General features: G+C 35.3%; 1 pseudogene; it reads left to right on the top strand.

The window, feature by feature from the left end:
* The first annotated feature begins 19738 nt into the window (after nucleotides 1-19738).
* LOC107841251 overlaps nucleotides 19739-25993 on the top strand; it is a 33451-nt pseudogene continuing 27196 nt past the window's right edge.

The raw sequence follows: 25993 nt of genomic DNA, 5'->3' as shown, positions 1-25993 counted from the left end.
TCGGCTAAATCTAAGTTTATGGAGAAGAGGTGAGGGTACTTGGCTCGGATATCTGCTTCTGCTTCCTAAGTGGCACCCTTAACAGACTGATTCCGCCAAAGAACTTTGAAAAAGGCGCTTCCTTTTTCCTCAGTCTACGGATCTGATGATCTAAAATGTCAACTGGAATCTCTTCATAAGAAAGGTTGTTCTGAATATCTGAGATTTATAAAGGAACTACAATGGTGGAGTCACCTATGAATTTCTTAAGCATAGAGACGTGGAACACAGGATGAACGGCTGACAAGTCTGCCGAAAAATCAAGCTCATAAGCTACTTTCCCAATACGACTCACAATTCTATAAGGGCCAACATGTCGGGGACTAAGTTTCCCTTTCTTGAAAAATTCTTCACCCCTTTCATGTGTGAAATCTTCAAATACACTAAATCACCAACCTCAAACTGAAGATCCCTTCTTCTCACATATGCATAGGATTTCTGACAACTTTGAGATGTTTTCTATCTTTCTCTAATCAATTTAACTTTCTACATAGCTTCAAACACTGCATCGGGCCCATACAAAGTGGCCTCACCTACTTTAAACCAACCTATGGGTGATCTACATCTTCTCCCATAAAGATCCTCAAACGAGGCCATCTGAAAGCTAGAATGATAACTGTTATTATAAGAGAACTCAATCAGCGGAAGATGCTCATCCCAACTACCCTTGAAATCAAGAGCACATACCCTCAACATATCCTCTAGATTTTGGATGGTCCTCTCCCCTTGACTATCCTTCTGAGCGTGGAAAGATGAACTAAGGTGGACTTGGGTACCAAGACCCTTCTAAAAGGCTCTCTAAAACTGAGAAGTGAACTGAGTACCCCTATCTGAAATGATAGATAAGGGAACTCCATGCAATCTGGCTAACTCTTGGATATACAACTTAGCATAATCCTCAGCTGTATAAAATGTATGAACTAGTAAGAAATGTGTTGATTTAGCCAATCTATCTACAATAACCCAAACCGAATCATAAGGACAATGAGAATGAGGTAAACCAATCACAAAGTCCATATTCATCTCTTACCACTTCAATGTGGGGATTCCAAACACTTGCAACTACCACCAGGCCTTTGTTGTTCTACCTTAACAAGTTGACAAGTTGCACACTCTGCTACACACTTTGCTATATCTCTCTTCATACCACTCCACCAATCGATATTCTGTAAATTATGGTACATATTGGTAGAGCCTGGATAAATAGAATAACTTGCACCATGCACTTCCTCCATAATTCTCCATCTCAACTCATCAACGTAGGGAACACACAATCTACTTTGGTATCTCAAAACGCCATCTCCCCCATGGGAGAAAACCTCCACCTTTTGGTCTTTAACTAACTCCTTAAGATTGACCAAACTAAAATACATATCTTTCTTCTCCTTCACGTCCAAAACTAAGGACGATTCAGAACTACTCTGAACCCAAATATTCCCTTCAGCTAAATAACCAACCTAACATCCAATCTAGCCAAACGATGAACTTCTCGAGCTAACTCTTTCTTATCCATGTCTACATGAGCAACACTGCCCATAGACAGTCTACTAAGGGTGTCTGCCACTATATTGGCCTTACATGGATAATACAACATGCTCATATCATAATCCTTCAACAACTCCAACTATTATAATCCTTCAACAACTCCAACCATCTTCCCTGACAGAGATTTAGCTCCCTCTGAGTAAACACATACTGCAGGATTTTGTGGTCTGTGAATACATCAACATGAACACTATATAAATAGTGTCTCCATATTTTCAAATCTAACACAACAACATCTAATTCAAGATCATGGGTTGGGTAATTCTTTTCCTGAGGCTTAAGTTGTCTAGAGGTATAGGCTATGACCTTACCTCTCTGTATCAACACACAACCTAAACCAACTCTGGAGGTATCACAATACACCACAAAATCGTCTGTACCATCGGGTAATGCTGAGACTGGGGCTGAAGTGAGTCTAGTCTTACCACTGGAACTTAACTTTCTTTTGGGTTAATCTAGACATAGGGGATGCAATAAATGAGAAACCCTTAACAAAATATCTGTAATAGCCAACTAGACCTAAGAAACCCCTAATATCTGATAGAGATATAGGTCTAGGACAATTTCTTATGGCTTTTGTCTTTTGGGGATCAACTCTAATACCATCAGCGGAGACAATATCACCAGAAAGGCTACTGATCTTAGCCAAAATTTGCACTTGCTAAAATTGGCAAATAATTGATGATCTCTAAGAGTTTGAAATATAATTCTAAGATGATCTACATGGTCGTCCTCACTACGGGGTATACACGGATATCATCTATGAATACTATGACAAATATATCTAGATACTATTTGAACACTCGATTCATGAGGTCCATGGAAGATGTTGAAGCATTGGTTAGCCCAAAAGGCATGAGTAGAAACTCAAAATGACCATAACGGGTTCTGAAAGATATCTTTGAAATATCACATTCCCTTGTTTTAAGCTAATGATAGCCTGATCTAAGGTCTATCTTCGAGAAATAACTTGCACCTTGGAGTTCATCAAATAGGTCATCGATTCTAGAAAGAGGATATTTGTTCTTGATTGTGACTTTATTCAACTAACGATAGTAAATGCACATATGCAAAGAACCATCTTTTGTTCGCACAAAAAGGATAGGAGAGCCCCATGGATTAACACTAGGCCTTATGAAACCTTTATCTAAAAGATCTTCGAGTTATCCCTTCAACTCTTTAAGCTCTGCAGGAGTCATTCGATAAGGAGGGATAGAAATAGGCTGAGTATCTGGGAGAAGGTCAATACAGAATTCTATCTCTCTATCGGGAGGTACCCCTGGGAGATCTTTTGGGAAAACTTCTGGAAACTCATTAACCACTCGAACGGACTAAAGTGTTGGAGTCTCAAACTTAGTGTTTTTAACTTGAACTAAATGGTAAATTTAACCTTTAGATATCACTTTCTGTCCTTAAGATAAGATATGAAATGACTCTTGGGAGACACTGAATTGCCTGACCACTCGAAGACTGGCTCATCAGGGAATTGAAACTTCACTACACGGGTGCGACAATCTATAGTTGCATAACAAGAATGGAGCCAATCTATACCAAGAATAAGATCAAAATCAACTATGTCTAACTATATCAAGTCTACTAACATGACTCTATGAAGGACAGTGATAGGACACTTCTTGTAGATTTGCTTAACAACGACTAACTCAACTACTGACGTAGAAACTAAGAAAGGCTCAGGGATCTTTTAAGAAAATATCTCAAAATTCACCACAACTAGCGGGGTCACATAAGAGAAAATCGACCCAGGGTCTAACAACACATAATCATCAAAATGAAAGACACAAAGCATACCAGTCACAACATCGGGTGAATCTTTCTGCTCTTGACGGGATAGTAAAGTATAAAATTGACTCTGGCACTGGACCACCACCGGTACTGGCCGAGGGGCCCTGAGGAAGGGCTGGGTGACCTAGAGAAGTTGGTCCACTATTATCCTGGCGGGTTCATTCTTATAAATTCTCGAATTCTAGCTACTCTAAGTCCTCATCTTCTGAGGTAGGACTACAGCTTTTTGATTGCCCTGAATATTAGCTATTATTACTTAGGCTAGCACCTGAAAGGCATCCCAAAACTCTGCACGTGACACATTCACATTCAAAGGATCCGTGGGCTAAGGTGGTTGCTTATCATTTCTGTGGACGTTAGCTCGATGAGGAGGCATTTTCAATGATCATGTAAAACCAAATGTTAGGCATGATAGATCATGAAAGAAGAGATGATTTCCTAAGAACACTCCATAGCCTCTTGCTCATAGATGGGGCGCGCTCCATGCCATTGATGAAGACTCTACATAATACAGCTTGTCTGACTCCCTAGGGCTCTTAAACCTTAGGATCTGATACCAAGTTTGTAACCCCCTAAAATTTGAGCTCCCAAGATGCCACACGGTGCTCCAAACTAAAAGTAGTCCTGAGCTAACCCTGGTTGCCTTCTACTAAGTCTTGATCTCAAAATAGGAGATATGAATGTAAAATCATAATATATGTGGAAATCTTATATCAAAAATACTAAAAGTTTTGGTAAAACAATACTGAAGGATTCTGAATATTGAATCAAATGTCTAAAACTGAATCTAGTAGTTCGACAAGCCTCTACTAACTGAATCTAGAGAGTCACTGGAACAAACACCAGCTAACTCAAACTGTCTGAAATGATTATAGAAAAAACTATTAATAAACTGGAAATATGAATGGCTAAATCCCCAAACTATGAGGACTCACTAACTGCATAGATGTAGATGAGATGTTCGGAAATCACTCGTGCTGCTGAGGCTGAGCACCTGAATCTACATTATGAGACAATGTAGTCCATATACATATATGTGGATCAGTACTTTGATGATGTACTGAGTTTATGGGGGTGAATGCAATAAGTGAGCAATGTCATCACAAGTTATAAAATCATGCATGCTAAATGTAAATGACATACATAGGCTTGAGTAAATTTGAAATCTGATGATCATAAATCAAAAATAATAAAGCATATACTGTAGATCTTGTGAGCCATTACACTTAGTTCTGAAATCTGTATTCTGTTCTTAATCTCAAATTATATAAGTTAAGTGAAATCTGAAAACTCATTCTAAAAATCTTTACTGTTAGGGAAATACTTTTTCAAAAGCATATTTGTAAGGGAGGTTTTCTTAACCGACATAAACCATATGAGCTACATGGAGTCCAACATCTTGACCTCCTAAGGAAGAAACGTCACATTGGGGAGAGGTATCATACTCTAGCCAGGAAGTATAACCTAATTCATGTGATCGATAACAAGCTAAATATGCCATCCACATAGAAATGGGAATAATCTAATAATTAGTACCTATGCTGGCTATGTAGTTTCATGGAAAATAGGGTACACTAATCCCATACTTCCTGCTCGGTGCTAAATACTACTCCCTCTTAAATCTATATGTTCAAACCATTAGAAATCCACTTTTAAAACTAGTATAAGCGTTCATATGGAAAACCAATTATGCATTTCTATGACTAAATCTATAAATTAATCTAATCTGAGTTCTGTAAAGTGTAATAACCTGTAAAGTAGATTCCAAAGCTAAACTAGTGATGAAAAGATCAAAGCTTTACTAAAAAACTATAAATAATTTGCTCAAAAGATGGTTAAAGCATCATCTTTATTGAAGTAACATTACTAAATATTGGGATAAATAACCCATGCATAAATATCATATTAAATCTATCATAATAATCATGCTTGATAATGTAAATACAGATAAGACAACTCAAAATCTAGAAATTTCAGCAATATGTATGAAAACATGAACATAATCATGGAATTCAACTTTTAAATCATTGGAAATATCATAAACTTGAAAATAACAATGATGGTTGTAAACACTAACTTGAATTTCATGGGAAATCATATAAAATTCAGTAAGTTTGAATTTAAGAAAAAATTTAGGCACAAGGACGAAAGGATTGTCCTTGTTCATAACTCCACATACCTTAATTGATGTTCTTTGATGAAAAGCTTGAATCTTGAATTCCTATAAATGCTTTGAAGATGAATTCTTAGAGTTCTTGTATTGGGAATCCTTAATCTTAACTTACTTTGGAGAATTAATGGAGGAATTTGGATTTCTTGAGGAGGAAGTTTGATGAGCTAGGGTTTTTGCTTAAGAGAGATTGATGAAAAATGGATGTATAGTTCTTTGGAGGGGTTTAATTCATTGTTTAAGATGGATTTGGGCTGAGTAAGTTACCAAAATACCCCTTTTATATTTTCGACGGAACTGGAAAAATGAAATTTTTTGCGAACTGGTTGGCCACCGCGACGCATCACTATCGGTGGCTAACTTGAAAATGGACAAGCGAGAATTGGGCTTTCACCGCGACACACCACGATCGTGAAGCACTTTAGTTTGTCACTTTGAACACTGGCGCAACGCGCCAATATCACGAGGTCTCATTTGAAAATGCCCAACAGGAAATTGGCCCTCTCCGTGATACGCTAATATTGCGGAGGTCCACTTAAATTTGACAATCATCATTTTACGCTTCTCCGCAATGCGCTAAGGACCCAAATCACGGTGTTTTATGACTGAAACTTAAAATATCCATAACTTCTGACTCCGTTGTCAGATTCAGGTGAATCCTATATCGTTGGAAAGTTTATTTAATTTTCCACACAATGGGAGGTCTAAATCTAAAGAATTTCTCCTGAAATAAATAGTATTCATTTCGAAAGCTATCTCTTAACATTCTAGGGACGAATTTAAGCTAAGAAGGCACGGGGTATTACAGTTATGAAGACACCATAAGTTACCTAGATGCATATTTCTTATTAAATAAATATACAATCATGCTCTAGGAAATAAGAGTAATTTCTTGACAAAATCCCCTCAAGCGGCCAACTTAATAGCGGGAACGCTTGTGATTATAGACTCACCACTCTTCGATTGATCCACAATGCATTTCTCGAAGGGTGTTTTAGGAAAGTACATCTATGTTCCTATGCAACCATTCGTAAAAAAATAAAGGAGGTTCTAAGTGGAGGAAACAATGAGCGGAATGACAGTTTATGAACAGGGGTAACAAATAGCACATTGCAAAACTACAATAACATGCTTAGCCATATAAAAGTAAATAAATATTAAAATTCATAGCCAACAAAAGGGGACGATGGGAGGGGATAGACATGAAGAAATATGAAAAACACATAAAAGGGGAAAGAGAAGGACTAACATAAAGAAAATAAATCAAGATGTCAAAACAAACAATAATCATGAAAAATCATAACCATCAAAAATAAAATTCAAAAAAATAATAGAACTCCATAAAACACAAACTTTTAATGGTTAGAACCTATGTATCCTCAGCGGAGTCATCATGCTATCGCACCCCATTTCTCTCGCAAAAAATAGGATTCGACGTGACAACTCTTTTTGGGATGATTTAAGGAGTGAAGAGTCGCTACCTAACAAATTAAGGTGCGTTAGGACACCATTCTAGGCTAATTAAGAACTTTTTAACTAGTCTACATCATCAGAAATTTGGGTAAGGGTTCAAGTTACCTCGAAAGGAAGATACTAGGAACCTCTTGAGGTCCGCAAATGTGATTCCTGACCGAATTCATATTTTACGTGGGGATTCTACGTGGTAAACAAATGTCACTTATTTAATAAACATAATATTCAATAAATGATAAAGCAAGGAATAAACAATACATGTTATTTAATGGTTTCTAATTATTAGTTATCTAGGTGATGATAAAACAACACAAAAAACTATGTAAATAGGATAAACGAGGTGATAAAAATGACACTATTTATAACAAAATATTTATAGTAAATTAAAGAACCTAAACTATCCTAAGAAAATAAATATATAAAGTAAAGTGAGGAGAAACACATTCACAAGTTTGGACAAAGGATGTATTTATTTTATTTGAATCAGCACACAACTTATTAATCATTATATGACCCATTAACTAGCAACCGGATTATTAACGGGTGACAATTTTGTATGTCGCATTGTAAAATTATACATGGTTTAACATCATTTCTAAAAATCCACCACCCCCACCTAGTTTTTCATTAAGCTTAGAGAGGCGTTCTAAATGAAATGATAAAGCTAACATTCCCTAAAATGTCTGACCATCCCAACCTAATGTCCAAGAGGCGTTGAACTTTTCTAGCTTGTATTTGGGGTCTAGACAAAGAAACTTTGGCTTCCTAATAAGATTCAAAGCGTGACAAACAAATTGGACAAACATGTAGCACATAAGAGTCTCAATTAAGCCTCTTGATTAATTAGAAGTTGGCTAGGTAACTAACATGCTAAACAAACATTTGTTCATTTTTGTGTTTAAACCTATAAGCACGGTATCTAAATGATAAATAATTGATGAATATGACAAAAGATAATTGTTATTCATTTTAAAAATCATGTTGTAATTTTGTTAAATTAGAAGACATGTCGAGAGTCATGAAAGCATGCTAGAGAATGATAAAAATTAATTTATTTTGCAAAAATAATTAAACATGTTGTAAATTAGAAAAAGTATTAGAAATTAATTTTAGAGTGTTAGGAAATGTATTCACATGCTAAAAAGAATTAACATGTTGGAGATCAAGGCTTTGACTGCTAAAAATATTTGTTACTTCTGGAAATTAACGAAAAATTGCTGGAAATTTATAAACATGCGGAACATTCCTTTTAATATATTGAAAATTTATTTCAATATACTGGAAATTTATTTTTATGTGCTGGAAACCCATTTTATATGCTGAAAACTTACTTTAGTATCTTGAAAATTCATTTTTCACATGCTTGAAATTAATTTTACATGCTGAAATTTAATAAAACATGCTGAAAAATAAATACAAATGTTGAAAAAAAATGTTTTTTACATATTAACATGCTTGAACTTAATTTATGTCGGAAGTTTACTTAAAACTCTTAAAATGAGGATTTCTAGGTGTTAAAACTCTTAAAATGAGGATTTCTAGGTGACAAAATAAGTTTATTATTGATCCTAATTGAAGGTTTGCCTAAGTGATTCATGTAAGCATTTAAAAAAATACATAAAACCTGCCCCCCAACCCCCCACCCCCAAGTTGTCCCTTTAACTTATTATTATAATACATCGTTTGCATAATAAATTATCAAACCCAAAAAAAAGGGAAAGCGGAAAGGATATTAAAAAAATTATAAGGAATTAGATTTAACAACATTCCTAATCTCCCATCAACTCTTCATCTACGTCGAAGGCTAGATAGTATTAGTAGGACAAAGGCAGCATATTCCAAATGCACAACAAACAAACATATATATAGCATTCTAATCGAAAGAACAAATAGAAAAAACGAGGAAGTAACCAACATGTCATATTAAACAACTTCATAGAGTTTAGAAAACAATCAAGACAAACATAGAAGCATTTAAACTAAAATGTAATAATTGAAGATGCTTAAGAGACTAACCAGTTTAGTGACAACAAGCAATTCAAGAGTAGTTTGAAATCAACACTTTGACCCACACGTGTAGCGATTGCAGTGAGTAAGACACCAACTCAAAATTTCTTTTATCAATATCAGCCGAAAAGTGAAAAGTGTGAAAAGTGAAGAGGATGAGGTTTATATAGCACTAGGGTCAGTAAAATAAAGGAAGGATAATATTTTGCAAAATCAATTAAGAAAAAATTTCATTACAAGGTTGAATTGATTAAGTGAGGAAATCACGTAAAATTCAACAAAAAAAATAAAAACAAATATTCAGCAAAGTCAATCAAAAGATATTTTTCGTAATATGGGACTAAATCAATTAAGCGTAAATAAAAATAAATATTCAACTAAGTCAATCAAAAGATATTTTTCTTAATATGGAGACTAAATCAATTAAGTGTAAGAATAAGATTTTCCATTTTCATAAATGAGTAACATGTTAAATCGTAATATACCATAATTAGATGAGTATAATCAACATCAGTCAGAATCAGAATAAACAAGTGAGATTAAATTAAGAAAAAATCAACATCAACTAATACACCATAATTTGCAAAGAAATCTATCCGAATAATTGATCATCCAAATAACATGATATAAAAATCAGTATATCATAGACACAAATTTATCTTCAAACATATCAAAATAAAGTCTTTGACATTCATTTCAATAGCGTTTCAGTAGTAAGCTTATCATGTAATTTGACTATGGAGAGATTAATACTTGCTCATAATTTAGGGATAAACAAAGGGTCATAAAATTTGGACATTTTTCGTATTTTTAATTAGAAGGTATAGAAAAATATGACATTAAAGGAATTATGTCAAGATTCATAGCCATGTTCATTAATTTGAAATCTAAAATCAGGCAGAATACATAAAAAAACAGTAAAAAAATAAAATAAAATTAAAACCATAAGATGAATCAAATCCGGAAATACTTGTATTATTATGCCATATTTCTTCAAAATTTCAAAGTTTAGTTGGTTTCGTGGTTTGGAATGATATTTCCACCGATGAAAGTGGTGGTTTTTTTGAAGTTTTGTTGGCAGCGGCTGGTGTTAATTGTTGTTGGTCTAAAATGGCGGCGGTCGCCGGCTGCATGGCTGTAAAAGTGGCGCTGGTGGCTAGTTTTTTCCGGCATGTAGTTGTCAGTGGTGGCTTCATCGATAGAAGAGAAAAAGATCCGCCACCAGTGGCGGCATGGTGACACATGAGGAGCAGTCGACTGTTGGTTTGAAGAGAGAGAAAAGAGAGAAAAGTGGGAGGTGGGCGACTATTTTTGCTGAAATAGGATTTAGGGTTGGTTTTTGTGTTTAAAAGGAAATAAGGTATGATTTTATCTTAGAAGTTGGATCAATTTTATCCACGGTTAAGATTAAAAGGCTTTAAAAAGTGGGTCTAAAGTTGAAGCTTTATTTGAAGTTAAAATTGATATCAATTAGGCTAAAATTGACATAAATTGAGTATAAAAATTGACAAAAATTTAAACATATTGGGAAATTAAATTGAATAAGCTGCTATTTTAGTAGTATTAGCAGCAACAGCAGGAGCAGTAGCACTAGTAGTAGTAGTAGGGATAAACAAAGGGTCGCAAAATTTGGGCATTTTTTCATATGTTTAATTAGAAGGTATATAAAAATATGAAATTAAAGGAATTATATCAAGATTCATAACCATGTCCATGAATTTCAAATCTAAAATCAGGCAAAACATACAAAGAAGAATGAAGAGAAAAAACAAAATTCAAATCATAAGAGGAATCAACCCAAAAAAACTCGTATTATTACACTATATTTCTTTGAAATTTCAAAGTTTAGCGGCATTTGGTGGTCCGTAATGGCATTTTCACTGGTGATAATGGTGGATTTTTTGGAAGTTTTATTGGTGGCAGCTGGTGTTGATTGTCGTTCGTTTGAAACGACGGTGGTTGCCGGCTACATGGCCAAAAAATGGCGTTGGTAGCTAGTTTTGTCCGGCGTGGGGTTGTCGATAGTGTCTTCGCCAGTAGAAGAGAAAAAGAGTCGCCAGCGGCGGTGGCATGGTAACACATGAAGAGTAGTCAGCTATTTGTTTGAAGAGAGAGAAAGGAGAGAAAAGTGGGGGTAGGCGACTATTTTTGGTGAAATGGGATTTAGGGATGGTTTTTGTGTTTAAAAGGAAAAAAAGAGTAACGTGATCTCAGTCGTTAGATCAATTTTAACCACGATTGAGATTGAAAGGATTTTAAAAATGGGTCTAAAATTGAAGCTTTATTTGAAATCAAAATTGATGTGAATTTCGCTCAAATTGACATCAATTGAGTATAAAAATGGATTAAATTTAAACATAATGGGAAACTAAAGTGAATTGGTTGCGATTTTAGCAGCAACAACAACAGTAGTAATAATAATATAGACTAGGTGTTTAGGAATCATGAGTATATTTACAGAAAGAATAATTTAATAAATATTAACAAAATTATATAAAATATTATGTTTAAATTATATAAATATATAAAATTAATTAATAAAATAAATTGCATATTTAGAAATCCTGAATACCAAAAATAATACAAAACATATTAATAATTAATATTAATAATTTTGATAAAAATAGTAGTCTAGGAGTAGTATCGAGAGGTCAAAATTGGGTGTGAACAACCACTACCTACAATCTTTCCCATTATTCTGCTAATTCATACCCTGCTCTGTATATCTAAATTACTTGTTCTGTCTTTCTCCCATCTCTGGTTGTTTCTTGTTCTTATCTTCCCCTTGTTGCATATAAACGACCTGCCTGGATATATTCATATCATTATTCAACATAATAGCCTTACACTTTAATACCAAATTATGGGACAACTAATACGAGTATCATGGGCTCGAGACCATTTCCTAAAAGTCAAGCTCGTGAACTATAAAGACTTCAAGGCGCATTTATGAAAATAGAAGCGTTTGAGCTTGCTGTGAACTCGCCCAAGGGAGTGTATGCCTTGACATGTGAGGGTTGGCCTTAGGTGTTCAAAATTACACCCAAGGCTGCACAAATACACTCCAAACCTGCCACTCCTTATAAACGGTAAAGGAGTTGTTTTGCTCCACCTTTTGTAATAGACTATTTAAATAACCTCCTTTAGTCTTGCTCTTTAGTTAGCTCATTTTTATTCAAGATATTGAACACCATTCCTCTCAAGAGAGAATAGACCACCAACATTAGAACATCACAAGTGAAAGGTTCCACTTGTATTGTGAAATGGCTAGAAACGTGAGTTCTTGAGTGAATCGAGTTCCTCTTGGATTTGTGTAAGAACTTGGTGCTTGTTAACTTATTTTGTAGAGGTTTTAGAGTTTAATATACTCTTTAGTTGCTACATTATGTGTTCTCTTAGTTTCAATTTACCTATCTTCTTTTTTGTTTAAGTTTGTGTTTGTTATTTTTGTTTGGTGTCTTATCGTGTGGACTGTTTTGCGAAGATTGTGGACTATTTTGTGCTCATTTAGAAACCGTTCGGTATCATTTGGTATCACATAAAAGGATGGTCATGTTCTTACACTACCAATCTTGGGCTCTTCTAGTTGAAAATAAAAAAAAAGAGTTGTTGGGTGTCTTGTGTTTGGCCAAGAAGTTGTCTAGATTTAGATATGTTTTTGCTTGTCTTAGTAGTTTCGTGGGTTGGCTTATTGTTCACTAACACTCTTGAGTCTAAATTCCAACATTTGAGATCTTTTCAAGTTGTTATTGAAGGGTTGAATGGTTCAGAGATGGTTGTTGTTCATAAGTGTTCTTGTTATAGTTCATATTGTTTTTGAGATAAATGTTCAACAAAAGGCTTGTTTGATTTGAAAAGGAGAAGAGAGAGGCAAAGATTTGTGTTTGACTTGGAAATACTTTTAGGACAACACCAAAGTGGTAAAGAACCAATAGGTCTCAAAAAATCATAGTTACCAAAAGAGGGTCAAACATTTTTTAAGAAGAACCAAAAGAGGAAAGGGACAAAGCCAAAGCAAAAAGGTGTTTTGCCAAATTAGTGCAAGTTGGTGAAAATTTGATGGGCACCTTTTAACATTTGGAAAGAGAGTCCAAAGTCTTGTCTCCTTACCCTAAAATAGAAAATCATCACCAAACCAATAAGATTGAACAACTCAAATTGGAAAACATCAAACTTCAATAAAAACAATACCAACAACCAAAAATTTTGGGCCACGCGAAAAAACTAGAATCAAGTCCTTGGACATTCCTAGTTTATTTCCTTGACTCTAATAGTTTCATTTTCTTGACTCCTATACTAGCTGACAACTAGTAACAACCTACTAAGTTGTGAACTAGTTTTTGAGTTCTTCTTTCGTGTTAGAGTTCCTTGTGGTGCTTTGCGCGTTTATAATTCATAGTTGTTTTTTTGGTTCAAGTGTGTACAAAACTTTCTTGAGTTTTCCAAACAAAAATCCATTCTAAATCAAGAGTTGACTCATTCATAAGTACTCACAAGTTAATAGCCGATTTACAACACTTAAAGGGCCAAGTGAGGAAGCCGGGTGTGAAGAGTGTGTTAGAGTATTTTGAAATAATGTTTGCTCATTTTGTAGGTACAATTGCATTGGAACCCGAAACTTTCAATGCTCCAACCGTGGACACTAATGTTATGAATGCCCTTATGGCTAGTCTTGAGTCCTTATCTCGGGACGTGTCAAGGGTGAATGCTATGGTTGAGAAGTTGGGATTGGAAATGGTCTCTATTAGTGTCCGGATGGATAGGGTGGAAATCCAATGGAGTTCTCGACCCTTAAATCCTCAAAACACATCACCAACCATTACCTCTGAAGCCATGCACGAAATATTGTATCCTCTTCAAAAAAATGACCGGCCTACACATATAGTTTCAATCCTTCATGTGATGCCAAAAATGAAATTTAATCCATTACTAACGCGAATACCAAACACATGATAAATCCATACATCAAGCCAACTTTTACTCACAAAGCCAAGGCCTTTATGGACCAAGCCATACCCACTTCACCAAGTCCCACATGAACGACTTGGAACCCAAATGCCACCCTTAGACCCGAATCCTCCAAATCGAATCCATCCAATCCAAAGACCACCACAACTAAATGCCAACCCACTGTACCAAATTCTAAATTCCAAAACCAGTCAATACAAGAAAAGAGGTATGTTATGGAGAACCGAAGGGGAGGGTATGGAATGTATGATAATCCTTACTTGGTGGATGATGGGCTGAGAGGTAGAAGGATGGATCCAAGGAAAAATCGAGGACTTAAAGGGAGAAACAGCCAAGGTGTTAGAGAGAGGGATGTTGGTCTTAACACTATCAAAATGTAACCTCCAATCTTCAAGGGAAAGAGTGATCCTAAAGATTTTCTTGCATGGGAATCCTCATGCAAGAGGTTCTTCCAAGTGAATGATCTCATAGATGAGGAGAAGATTTTTATGCCATTTTCCATTTTGAGGGATATGCTACCACGTGGTGGGAGTATGTCAAACATTTTGGCAATATCTTGATTGAAGGGAAACCCTCTCTTTGGTTTCAGCTAAGGTATCTTATGAGACAAAAATATCTCTCCAAGCACTATCAACATGAACACCTTGCTAAATTGTATAACTTATAGTAAAGGAATAAGAGTGTATTGGCTTACTATGATCAGTTTCAATAACTCATCTTGAAACTTGATAATGGAGGAGGAAAAGTGAACCATGACACCATTCGGTTCAAGGTCGGACTAAACAAGCAAATCTCTATGCACATGACCCTTCATAAGTTTGAAACTATTGAAGAAATCTTTCAAGCGGCTTCGGAGATTGAGAGGGAGAACAAAGAGAGGTCGACATACAAAACCAAGGAGTACCAAGGGTCCTCGGGTTGGACCAAGGGAAATAAAGTGACTCCAACAACTTTGGGGTGGAAAAAGTCCAAAAAACTTCCAACCAACGCTCCACAACCTGCGAACAAGGCTTTCCAATATCCACCTCCAAGGTTTGAAGTTAAACCGAATACTACTTCTAATTCAAAGGGATTTTAATGTTTCAAATTCATGGGTGGGGAAACAAGGCTAGTGAGTGTCCTAACCAAAGAAATGTGATATTAAAAGAAGGGAAGTTATATTTCTTGAGGGATGAAGTGGGTCTTAGAACGGTTGAGAATGAAGAAGTCTTTCAAGATAGAAAGAAGAGAAGGCTGAAAGGCCTAATGATGATGATGAGGAAGAGGTTTGTCCTTAAGAGGGTGAACTTGAAGTAACTAAATATGTGGTGGATATTTATTATTAGCAAAGTGTTGGATGATCCAAGCCAATAGAAAACCTCTTCCATACTAAGTGTCTCATTAAGGAGAGTGTGTGCTCCTTGTTTATTGATAGTGGAAGTTGTTCCAATATGGCTAGTGTCTCGATGGTGGAACACCTGAAGTTACCAAATACTCCCCATGCAAGTCCGTATAGGCTCCAATGGTTGAATGGATGTGAAGAATTGAAGGTAACCCGCCAAGTAGTGATTCGGTTCAAAGTTGGAAACTATGAAGATGAGGTACTTTGTGACATCATTCCAATGCAAGCTTATAATCTCTTGTTGGGTTGGCTATGGCAATATGATAGATCTACCAAACATGATGGACAGACCAATTATTATTCTTTTGAGTTCAAGGTCAAAAGTACCACCTCCGACCACTTTCACCATCATAAGTGTGTGAGGCTCACCAACAAATGAAGGGGTTGAAAAAGAAAAGTAAAAAAGAAAAGGAACCCGAGGAGAAGGGTGTTGAACCCAAGAGTGGGAAGGGTGAGAGATAAGAAGGAGTTTCAGCCTTAACGATTAGAGATTCAATGGTAATATTGGATCGGGATGGAGACCTCTTCAAAGAGTATGATGACACCTCTCCTATGCTACATTTATAATTTTAAGACTAACCCATCTACTTCTTCTATTTTTAATATTTTGTAGGAATATTAAGATGTGTTTCCTAGTGTTTCGGCAAGACTACCTCCACTTCAAGATATTGAGCACCAAATAGACTTTGTCCTAGTGTCATAATTTCCAAACAATCCGGCCTATAGAAGCAACCACACGGATACAAAGGAACTTTACGCCAAGTTGAGAAACTTCTCAACAAAGGGCACATCAAAGAAAGAATGAGCCCATGTGTGTTTCAGGTGTTACTAGTGCCTAAGAAAGATGGAACTTGGCAAATGTGTGTGGATTGTTGGGCCATCAACAAGATTACAGTAAAATATCTTCATCCTATCCCTAGATTAGATGACATGCTTGATGAGTTAAATGGTTCTTGTTTATTTTCCAAGATAGATCTTAGGAGTGGCTATCACCAAATTCAAATGCAACCCAGTGATGAATGGAAAACCGCGTTCAAGACCAAATTTGGTCTCTAGGAATGGATGGTTATGCCATTCGGCCTAACAAATGCTCGTAGTAATTTCATGCGGCTAATGAATCATATGATGAATCCATTTATTGGAAAATTTGTTATTGTTAATTTTGATGACTTCTTGGTTTATAGCAAGAGCTTGGCCGAATATGTGCTTTATTTGAGAAGTGTCTTTGATGTTCTTAGGAAAGAGAAATTGTTCGCCAATCTTTATAAATGTTCCTTTGGTGTTGATGAAGTTTTTTTTATTGAGATTTGCTGTGAGCTTAAGAGGGGTCCAAATGGATAAATCGGAGATAGAGGCTATCAAAAATTGGTCAATCCCACAAATCATTGGTGAAGTAAAAAGCTTCCTTGGGTTGGCTAGTTTTTATAGAAGGTTTGTCCAATGATTTAGCACTATAGCCGCCCCCTTGACTGAGGTTATTCGGAAAGACCAACCCTTCAAGTGAGGTGAAGAGCAAGCTAAGGCTTTTGAGGCCTTAAAATCTATGCTTGTTTCTACGCCTTTGTTATAATTGCCCAACTTTGATAAGATGTTCGAAGTTGAATGCGATGCTAGTAAAGTAGGCATAGGGGCTGTTTTGATGCAAGATTTAAAACTCATTGCTTATTTTAGTGAAAATCTCAAAGGTTCCACTCTAAACTACTCCAGGTATGATTAAGAGTTATATGCCTTAATTGTAAAGTTATAGTGCTAAACTAAGATTAGTGAACAAATATGGAAAGGGGGAGGGGAGGCACTTAATATTATTTTCGTGTAGTTTTTGAATGTCTAAATTTTAATTAAAATATTAATTTCATTTAATTCAACTTAGCATAAAACTTTTTTAAAATTACCAAGATGAAACGTGACAACTATTTTAGGGACGGATGGAGTACTGAAACGTGACAACTATTTTAGGGACGGATGGAGTACTCCCTCCATTCCCAAATCGTAGTTTCATTTATGAGAGTCAAACATTTTGAACTTTGACTAACAGTTTCGAATGTATTTTTTCCTCATACCTGAGGGGGAAAAATATGATTTGTACTACTATTTTCATATAATTTTTTAAATATCTAAAATTTAATTTTAAAATATTAAATTAACCACAATTTATTTTAACTTTAAAAATCCTTCTACTTTTTTTTGTCGGGTGTGTGGTGGGTGGCAGGAGGGGAAAACTTAAGGGAAAAGAACACTCTATAGCACTTATTAAAACAAATAGCCCAAATTTGGAAACTTTTCAAAGAGTGGTCAGTCGGATATACTATTCCGCTTTATAGTCATTTCCTAATTTGGATCATTTTTGCCTACATAGTCCATATACAATACTAATACGATATTCAACTTGAACAGATCGACCATTTTAAAAATATTTCAATTTTTTTGCTATAAATTTTTTAACTGATCAAATATTCTTCTTTTTTTAATTTTTTAGAAATAATAATTAAATTATATAAAAAATAATTTAATTGTTATAGAATAGATCAAATATTCTGTTTTTTTTACTTTTTTAGAAATAATAATTAAATTATATAAAAAATAATTTAATTGTTAAATAGAATATGTATCTATATAAGATATATGTATAGAAATTGCATAGCTCTATCAAATATGTATATGTATAAAATATATAGAAAGTGTTTGAAAATTATATAATTGTTGTATAAAATGTGTAAAAAATTATACAATTAATGTAGAAATTGTGTATCAAAACTGTATAACTTTCGTATAGAATATTTATATGTATAAGATTTGTATAGAAACTATATAGAAGGTGTGTAGAAAAGGCATAGAACAAGCCAGTGAATTGAAATGACTAGAAAGTGAAATTTAAATTCCATGACCATTTTGATATAAATTGTTTAATTTGAAGTGTCGTTTCTGTTCTTTCCTTCAAATTAAAGCCCCAGTATTACATATTTGAAAAACATAAAGTTGGGGGAAAACAAAAAAAAAAAGACAGATTTTAGTGGTGGTAAATACTTTTCCGAATATATTTAGGAAAGCATAAAAAAAACTTGGGGGCAAAGACTTAACAAGTAAACCCTTTCTCTATAAATAGGTTGACAGATTTGTAAATTTTCTATGTTGTCTTATTTTTTTACCTCTACACAGAAAAAGGAAAGAAACTTGAGGGGAAAGATTTTCAACACTATAGAGCAGAGCTCTTTTTTGTTTTTTAAGAAACATGTCTCAAGTTCCATGTTTTCGTGCTCTTACTCTGCCGCCTGATGATTCTCACTTGTACGAACTACAGAAGCGGCCTAGTATTATCGTTGAGGAAGAGGAGGAGGAAGAGGAAGAAGAAGAGGAAGAGGAAGAGGAGGAGGAAGAAGACGAAGAAGAAGAAGAAGAAGAAGAAGAAGAGGAAGAGGAAGAGGAAGAGGGAGAGGAAGAGGGAGAGGGAGAGGGAGAAGAGGAAGAGGAAGAGGGAGAGGGAGAGGGAGAGGGAGAGGAGAAGGAGGAGGAGGAAGAAGTAGTAGTAGTTTCCAAGTCTATTCTTGATGAAATTATAGAAAAAGACGAGGAGAACGAGGCGGAGGAATATTGAAATAAATTATTTTTTGATGATGAAGTTCTATATTAAGTTTGAAGATTCACCATTGAATCCTTATGATCTTGTTGAAGAAGAAGAAGAAGAAGAAGAAGAAGAAGAAGAAGAAGAAGAAGAAGAGGAAGAAGAGGAAGAAGAGGAAGAGGAAGAAGAGGAAGAAGAGGAGGAAGAGGAAGAAGAAGAAGAAGAAGAAGAGGAAGAGGAAGAGGAAGAGGAAGAGGCAGAGGGAGAGGGAGAGGAAAAGGGAGAGGGAGAGGGAGAGGGAGGAAGAAGTAGTAGTAGTTTCCAAGTCTATTCTTGATGAAATTATAGAAAAAGACGAGGATAACGAGGCGGAGGAATATTGAAATAAATTATTTTTTGATGATGAAGTTCTAGAAGAAGGGGAGGCAGAGGAGGCCGGGCAATTTCAGAATGACATTTTTGAGTTGATTCATGATGAAGAAATTAGAGATGAAGAGGAAGAGGTAGATGAATTTTCCAATGATGTATCCGAGCCGATTCTTGAGGTTGATGTGTCTGAGAATATGGAACCACCAAGGGAGTGGATCACTATATGTCAAATCAATGAAGGCCATCAACCGAACCACACATGTAGAACTCGGGCAGGATGCCTCGAAGAAGAGTGAACACTAACTTCACATATTACAGATTTCAAGTTCCAGAATCGACCTTCGATGACACCTATAGCGATGAATACGAGGAATAAGTAGAGATACAAGAGGAAGAAGATGACAATAGTAATAAGTTGATGGACATGTCTGAATATTTCCAAACACGGACGGATTATTGTCCTTCTCCTGGTATGAACATGGATGGTGATCCAGTTGTTGATGAGGAACAAGAAGTATGTGTTGTATGTTTAGTTGAGTATAAATCTGAAGTTACCATTGCCGCACTTGAATGTAGCCATGAATATCATGTTGAATGCATCAACAAGTGGTTGCAGAGGCAAAAAATATGTCACTTTTTTAGAGCTTTTGTTAAGCTTAAATCACATGACTGACTGGCAATCTTATTCTTAATCTGAACGATTCAATAGAGTAGTATTTGTATTTCAATAATGTGTAATCATTCAAAGTAGTGTGTTGATATTTTCTCTTGGATACCAATTGTTGAGCTTCTAATTTGTTGATTTTTTCATTGTGGATACCAATTTGGCGAGGTATGGAAACGAGGATTCATTTAAGTAACTATATTAAATTTGCGTTCTTAATAAACATTGGTCAATTCAATTAATTTGAACATTGAATTATCCAAGGCCAGTTTTTCTAGTTGGAAACCTTGTACATAATACTACTTTGGTTAATAAAATGCTTGTTTATGACCTAAAAGGAAAACATAAATTACCATGGTTAAAGAAACCCCAAACTGAGATCTGTAAAAGATATGCATAAAATCCAAAGTACAGAGATCACATTCATAAAATCCAAAGTACAGAGATCACATTGTCTAAAAAATAAAAGGTGATCTACCTTTAATAATGGTCAGCAGGACTAAACATAACCTCTGCCTAATTCCTCACTCCTTCCAATTCCATAAAAATAATCACCATCTCAGTACAAGTGACTAACAAAGAAATTTAGGTGCCAGTTTGTCTGAGCTCGGGATGGACAAAGTCAGCATCCAGATCAACTAAAATATCAACCATGGACTCAATCGCACACAAACTTCAAAAACTTATTGCAAGGATCACATAGAAAATTTGTGATTAGATCCACATTGATAGAAAGGTTATTGTCGACTGGAATAAGTGTTTGATGTTGCTGGGTAAGGTTGTAATCAAATCGAGAGGCCCACTTCAGATAAGCTAATAATGCTTTTGTAGAGCAATTGTCAACCATGAACGATACTCCACGGGCATGCATGAATGGATTCAGGGAATCAACTGACTCGATGATACTTATGTTTATGATCTTTGAGTAAGACTGGCGTTTATTACTCAAAACCCAATCTATTAGCAATTTCCAAAGAACAAAACATTATATGACAGATATATTTCATAGAATAAGGCCATATTTGTTGCTTTCATCTTCCCTTTAGACATAATGGTAAGTTCTCATCTTTTTTCGACTGAGTTTTATGGTTCCCGATTACCACTTTAGGAAGCTTTCTGCAAGAGGCAATTTTTCTCTGAGTTCTTAAAAATAACTAATTTTTCTTCCAGAAAGCTGACCTTCATCAACAAGCATGACCTAGATGCTTTCACACTAAGTTAACTACGTAGGCGTTGCACATCCATATACTATCAAATATCATGACTCTGATTGATGAGCATCTGATTCCGTCCTATACTTCTGGGGAACCAACTGTATTTTCCTACAAAAGGTGAAGCTCGGTGTATTGTTTGTTTTGAATCTAAAACGTTGAGTTAATTTGTTTTTATGGAAGTTAATAAATTTATAGGTTGTTCATTTTTGTTAGTTTGCTTTATCTTTGGGTGCAGGAAAAGGGATTATTATCGATACCTTGTAGAGTTTAAAACGGGTGATGAAAAGAATGAGGTTTTTGATCTATCTTTAAAAGCATATTAGGTAGGCAGTTGCTAAACATTTAAGAGGACAATGATCATCTCTTTTTCTGTTAAAGACGAAGACACTGATACATTTTTTCAGGCGTCTGTGATCTTCCTCTTTTTACCTGGTCAATTGTTTTTTTAGTGAGTGCTAGCATATATTCTTCTTGATTGCTCTATGTGTAATTACTTAGATAAGGTTATTCACTTTCTACATATTGTCATTATTCTTTAAATACCTTTTGATTTTCTGGTCGAGGATATGTCAAAGTTTTCTAATGGGGAATGATATTGTATTTAACTGCACTACTTATGTTGAAAGTAGAGCACATGAGGAATATCCATGTCACGTCCCAAAATAACCTTTAGGCGTGACTGGCTCCCGACAACCCCACTTGTCGGGAGAACCAATTTTCTGTATATTCAGAATATCTACAAACACTGAGATGAAAACATAAACAACTCAACATGCATGAAATTATCATTAACACAGGGTAATTATCCAACAAGATACGGCATAGTGATTTATGAAAACGACAATAGTTTAGATAACAAATCTATAACCCAAGTTCCACACTAAGTTCACGGAGCATCTAAGTAGAGTTACATGAGTTTACATTTTGGGCATGCAAACCCAACGAAAGGAAATATAGGCTAAAAATAATCAAACATAAATGACAGCCTTCACAAATAATGCAAAGGCTCACCTTAGCGATAGATTCCATACGAAAAGACAGTCAGCTACGAGCCACTCTCTCCGCAACCGTATCTGCAGGTATGCAAGTAAGAAGTGAGCTATATAAATATAACCCAGTAAGATCCTTGATCCGCTACTTTAATACCCCTCGAACAAGTGATAAAAAATACAAGGCACAACAAAATACACAAATAATATGTACATAATATCTCTCATAAGGTAATATTAATAACACCCAAAAGAAAGTTCAAAAGTGCCACTCTATATCTCAAATCAATCTACACTCACAACTTGTCATAAACGGCGGTGAAGGTTATCCGCGTAGCACCTCGACAAGTCCACAGCAGCATATGGAATGTCCCAAAAAGTCTACTGCGGTAGCATGTACAAGCCCCTAACATATTACAATAGCTATGTACGCCTCAAGAGACTGTAACGGCAGTGAAGAAAATATATTCAAATGCCCCAACCTCACCTCAATTTTCACCTCTAAATAATTCTCAATACACTTCACAAAATACATATCCACAGTTAGTCAAAGGCCACAAATTCTACCAAGTTCACGCTTGTCCTAACACATGGACTGGGCAGAAAAATATAATTTTTATAAAAGAAATTCGAAAAGCAAGCATTGAAATTTAAAGTCTCACTTACATCTAATGCACAATTCAAGCACCACCTCCTAGTAAATCAAAATATGCTCCTGAAAACTCAAAGCACCTTAAACTACACCAAAAAGAGGTTTAATATAGTCAATACCCCATCAACTATCATCCCGCAAAATTTAAGAGGAAGGCAAATATCAAAGTCTATCGCTCAATCCAATTACTCAAATTATGTACTACTATTAAAATGCAATTGCACCATCAATAAGTTAACACAAAGAAATTTTGCGCAAGCAGTGAACTAATTGCCAAACTTGAATCTTCATATGCCATCTTTTTCAAGACGAACTATTATTATGCTTCCAATTAAACTTACCAGCAGCTAAATTACAACTAACCAATCATTAACTAGAGTTGTGATCCATTTTCAATAAATACTGTAGGCACCAAAACTGTCAAGAATTACGTGACTTTGTGGCATCTTTTAACATCCAACTTTTCTATATAATTCAACTACTTTACCAAGTCATTGATATTTCCCAAGTCACAATATTGATATAAATTATTCTAATCCTTGCTCCAAATAGAATAAGGGTAGGAAGAAAGGAATATGTATTGTTTTTATTTTCAAAATTCTATGCCAAAGAACTATAAACATATTTCATACCTTATCGGTGAAAGATACCAGCTAACTTAGCTTAGATACTCTCTGCTGATCTCTTTTCTTTTCTTTTTTTTGTATGTTGTTTTTCTTCCAATTTTTCCAAGGATAAAAGATCATATATATAGCCCTAGTACCATGAAACTAAAAAAGGCTCTTGACTTGTCCCCTTTTAATTTCTTAATTAATATTAATAATTGGTTATAATTACCAATTAACCCTTGATTAAAAGGAAATAAATAAGCTGGCTATTACATTCTCCCCCACTTAAAATAGCGTTCGTCCTCGAATTGGTCTAGAATCATACTTGAAATGTCAAATAAGTGAGATATCTAACTCGCATATCCTCGCCGAACTCCCAAGTAGCTTCCTCGATTGGATTATTATACCATAATACCTTGACTGAAGTTATCTTCTTCAACCTCAACTGTCGTACTTGCATATGAAGAATAACTATCGGGCTTTCCTCATAAGTCAGATTCTCATTAAGCTCTACATCCTCTGGACAGATCTTATGGCTATCATCACGATCATACCGTCTAAGCATAGACACGTGAAACACAGGATAAACTGCAGACAATCTTTGAGGTAAAGCAAGCCTATAGGCCACCAATCTGATTTTTGTCCAAAATCTCATAAGGACCGATGTATATAGGACTTAGCTTACCCTTCCGGCCAAACCTCATAACTCCCTTCATGGGAGAAACTTTTAGAAATACTCTTTCCCCTTTTGGAAACTCTAAATCAAGAAACCTCTTATATGCACTTTTGCCTGCTTTGTGACATCTTAAGTTTGTATCGTATCACTACAACCATCTCCCATGCTTGCTGAACTAAATCTAGACCCAATAACTGCGCTTCACCAGGCTCAAACCAGCCAACTGGTGAATGACACTTACGACCATATAGAGGCTCATTCGGTGCTATTTGAATTCCCAATTGGTAGCTATTATTATAAGCAAACTCTTCTAAAGAAAACTGGTCGTCCCAATGGCCAACAAAGTCAATAGCGTAAGCTCTAATCATGTCCTCAAAGATCTAAATAACTCATTCAGACTGTCCATCGGTCTGCGGATGAAAAGTTGTACTCAACTTATTTTTCGATCCCAATGATTTCTGGAAAGATCTCCAGAACTCGGCAGTGAACTGTGCACCTTGATCAGATATGGTTGAGATAGGCACATCATGAAGCCAAACTATCTCCCAAAGGTAAATTTCTTCTAACTGCTTCGCATTATAAATACCCAAATTGGTATAAAATGGGTAGATTTTGTAAGTCTATCCACTATCACCCAAACTAAGTTGTGCTTCCTGAAAGTATTTGGCAACCCAACCATGAAATTCATAGTAATCCTTTTCCACTTCTACTCCGGAATGATCAATTTTTGCATCGTTCCACCAGATTTTTGATGTTCATACTTGACATGCTGAGAATTTAAACAACTAGTGACATGTTTTAAAATATCAACCTTCATACCTTTCCATCAGTACAATCTGTGCAAGTCTTGATACATAAATTTAGAGGGAAAGAAAAAAAAGAGACAAGTTTTAGTAGAGGTAAATCCTTTTCCAAATTTATTTGGGAAAGCATAAAAAACAAATTTGGGGGCAAGGATTTAAAAAGTAAACCCTTTCTCTATAAATAGGTTGACAGAGTTGTAAATTTTAAATGTTGTTTTATTTTTTTACATCTACAAATAAAAAAGAAAGAAACTTGAACGGAAATATTTTTAACACTACAGAGCAGAGCTCTTTTTTGTTTTTGAAGAAACATGTCTCAAGTTCCATGTTTTCGTGCTCGTACTCTACCTCCTGATGATTTTTAGATGAACAAACTACAACAGCGAATACAGAAGCGGCCTCATTTTACCATTGAAAGTGCCAAGTCTCATATTAAGTTTAAAGATTCACCATTGAATCCTAATGATCTTGTTGAAGAAGAAGAAGAAAAATACGAAGAAGAAGAAGAAGATGATGATGATGATGATGATGACGATGAAGAAGAAGAAAAAGAATAAGAAGAAGAGGAAGAATAAGTGGAAGAATAAGCGGAGGATAAAGAGGAGGAGGTAGAGGAGGAGGAAGAAGTAGAAGTAGTTTCCAAGTCGATTCTTGATGAAATTATAGAAGAAGATAAAAAGGAGAACGAGGCAAAGGAATATTTGAATGAATTATTTTTTGGGGATGAAGTTGTAGAAGAAAGGGAAGCAGAGGAGGCCGGGGAATTTCCGAATGACATTTTTGAGTCGATTCTTGATGAAGAAATTATAGAAAAAGAGGAAGTGGTAGATGAATTCGCCAACGATGTATCCAAGCCAATTTTTGAAGTTGATATGTCTGAGAATATGGAACCACCAAGGGAGTGAATCACTATATGTCTAATCAATGAAGGCAATCTACCGAACCAAACATGGGGAATTCTGGCTAGGAGAACGCCTCGAAGCAGAGTGAATACTAAATACACATATTATAGATTTCAAGTGCCAGTATCGACCCGCGATGACACCTATAGCGATGAATATGAATAAGAAGTA

Source organism: Capsicum annuum, chromosome 9, assembly GCF_002878395.1.
Source record: "Capsicum annuum cultivar UCD-10X-F1 chromosome 9, UCD10Xv1.1, whole genome shotgun sequence".
NCBI classification, from domain to species: Eukaryota; Viridiplantae; Streptophyta; class Magnoliopsida; order Solanales; family Solanaceae; genus Capsicum; species Capsicum annuum.
Note: the sequence above shows the minus strand (reverse complement) of the source record. Positions and strands in the feature narration are given on the sequence as shown.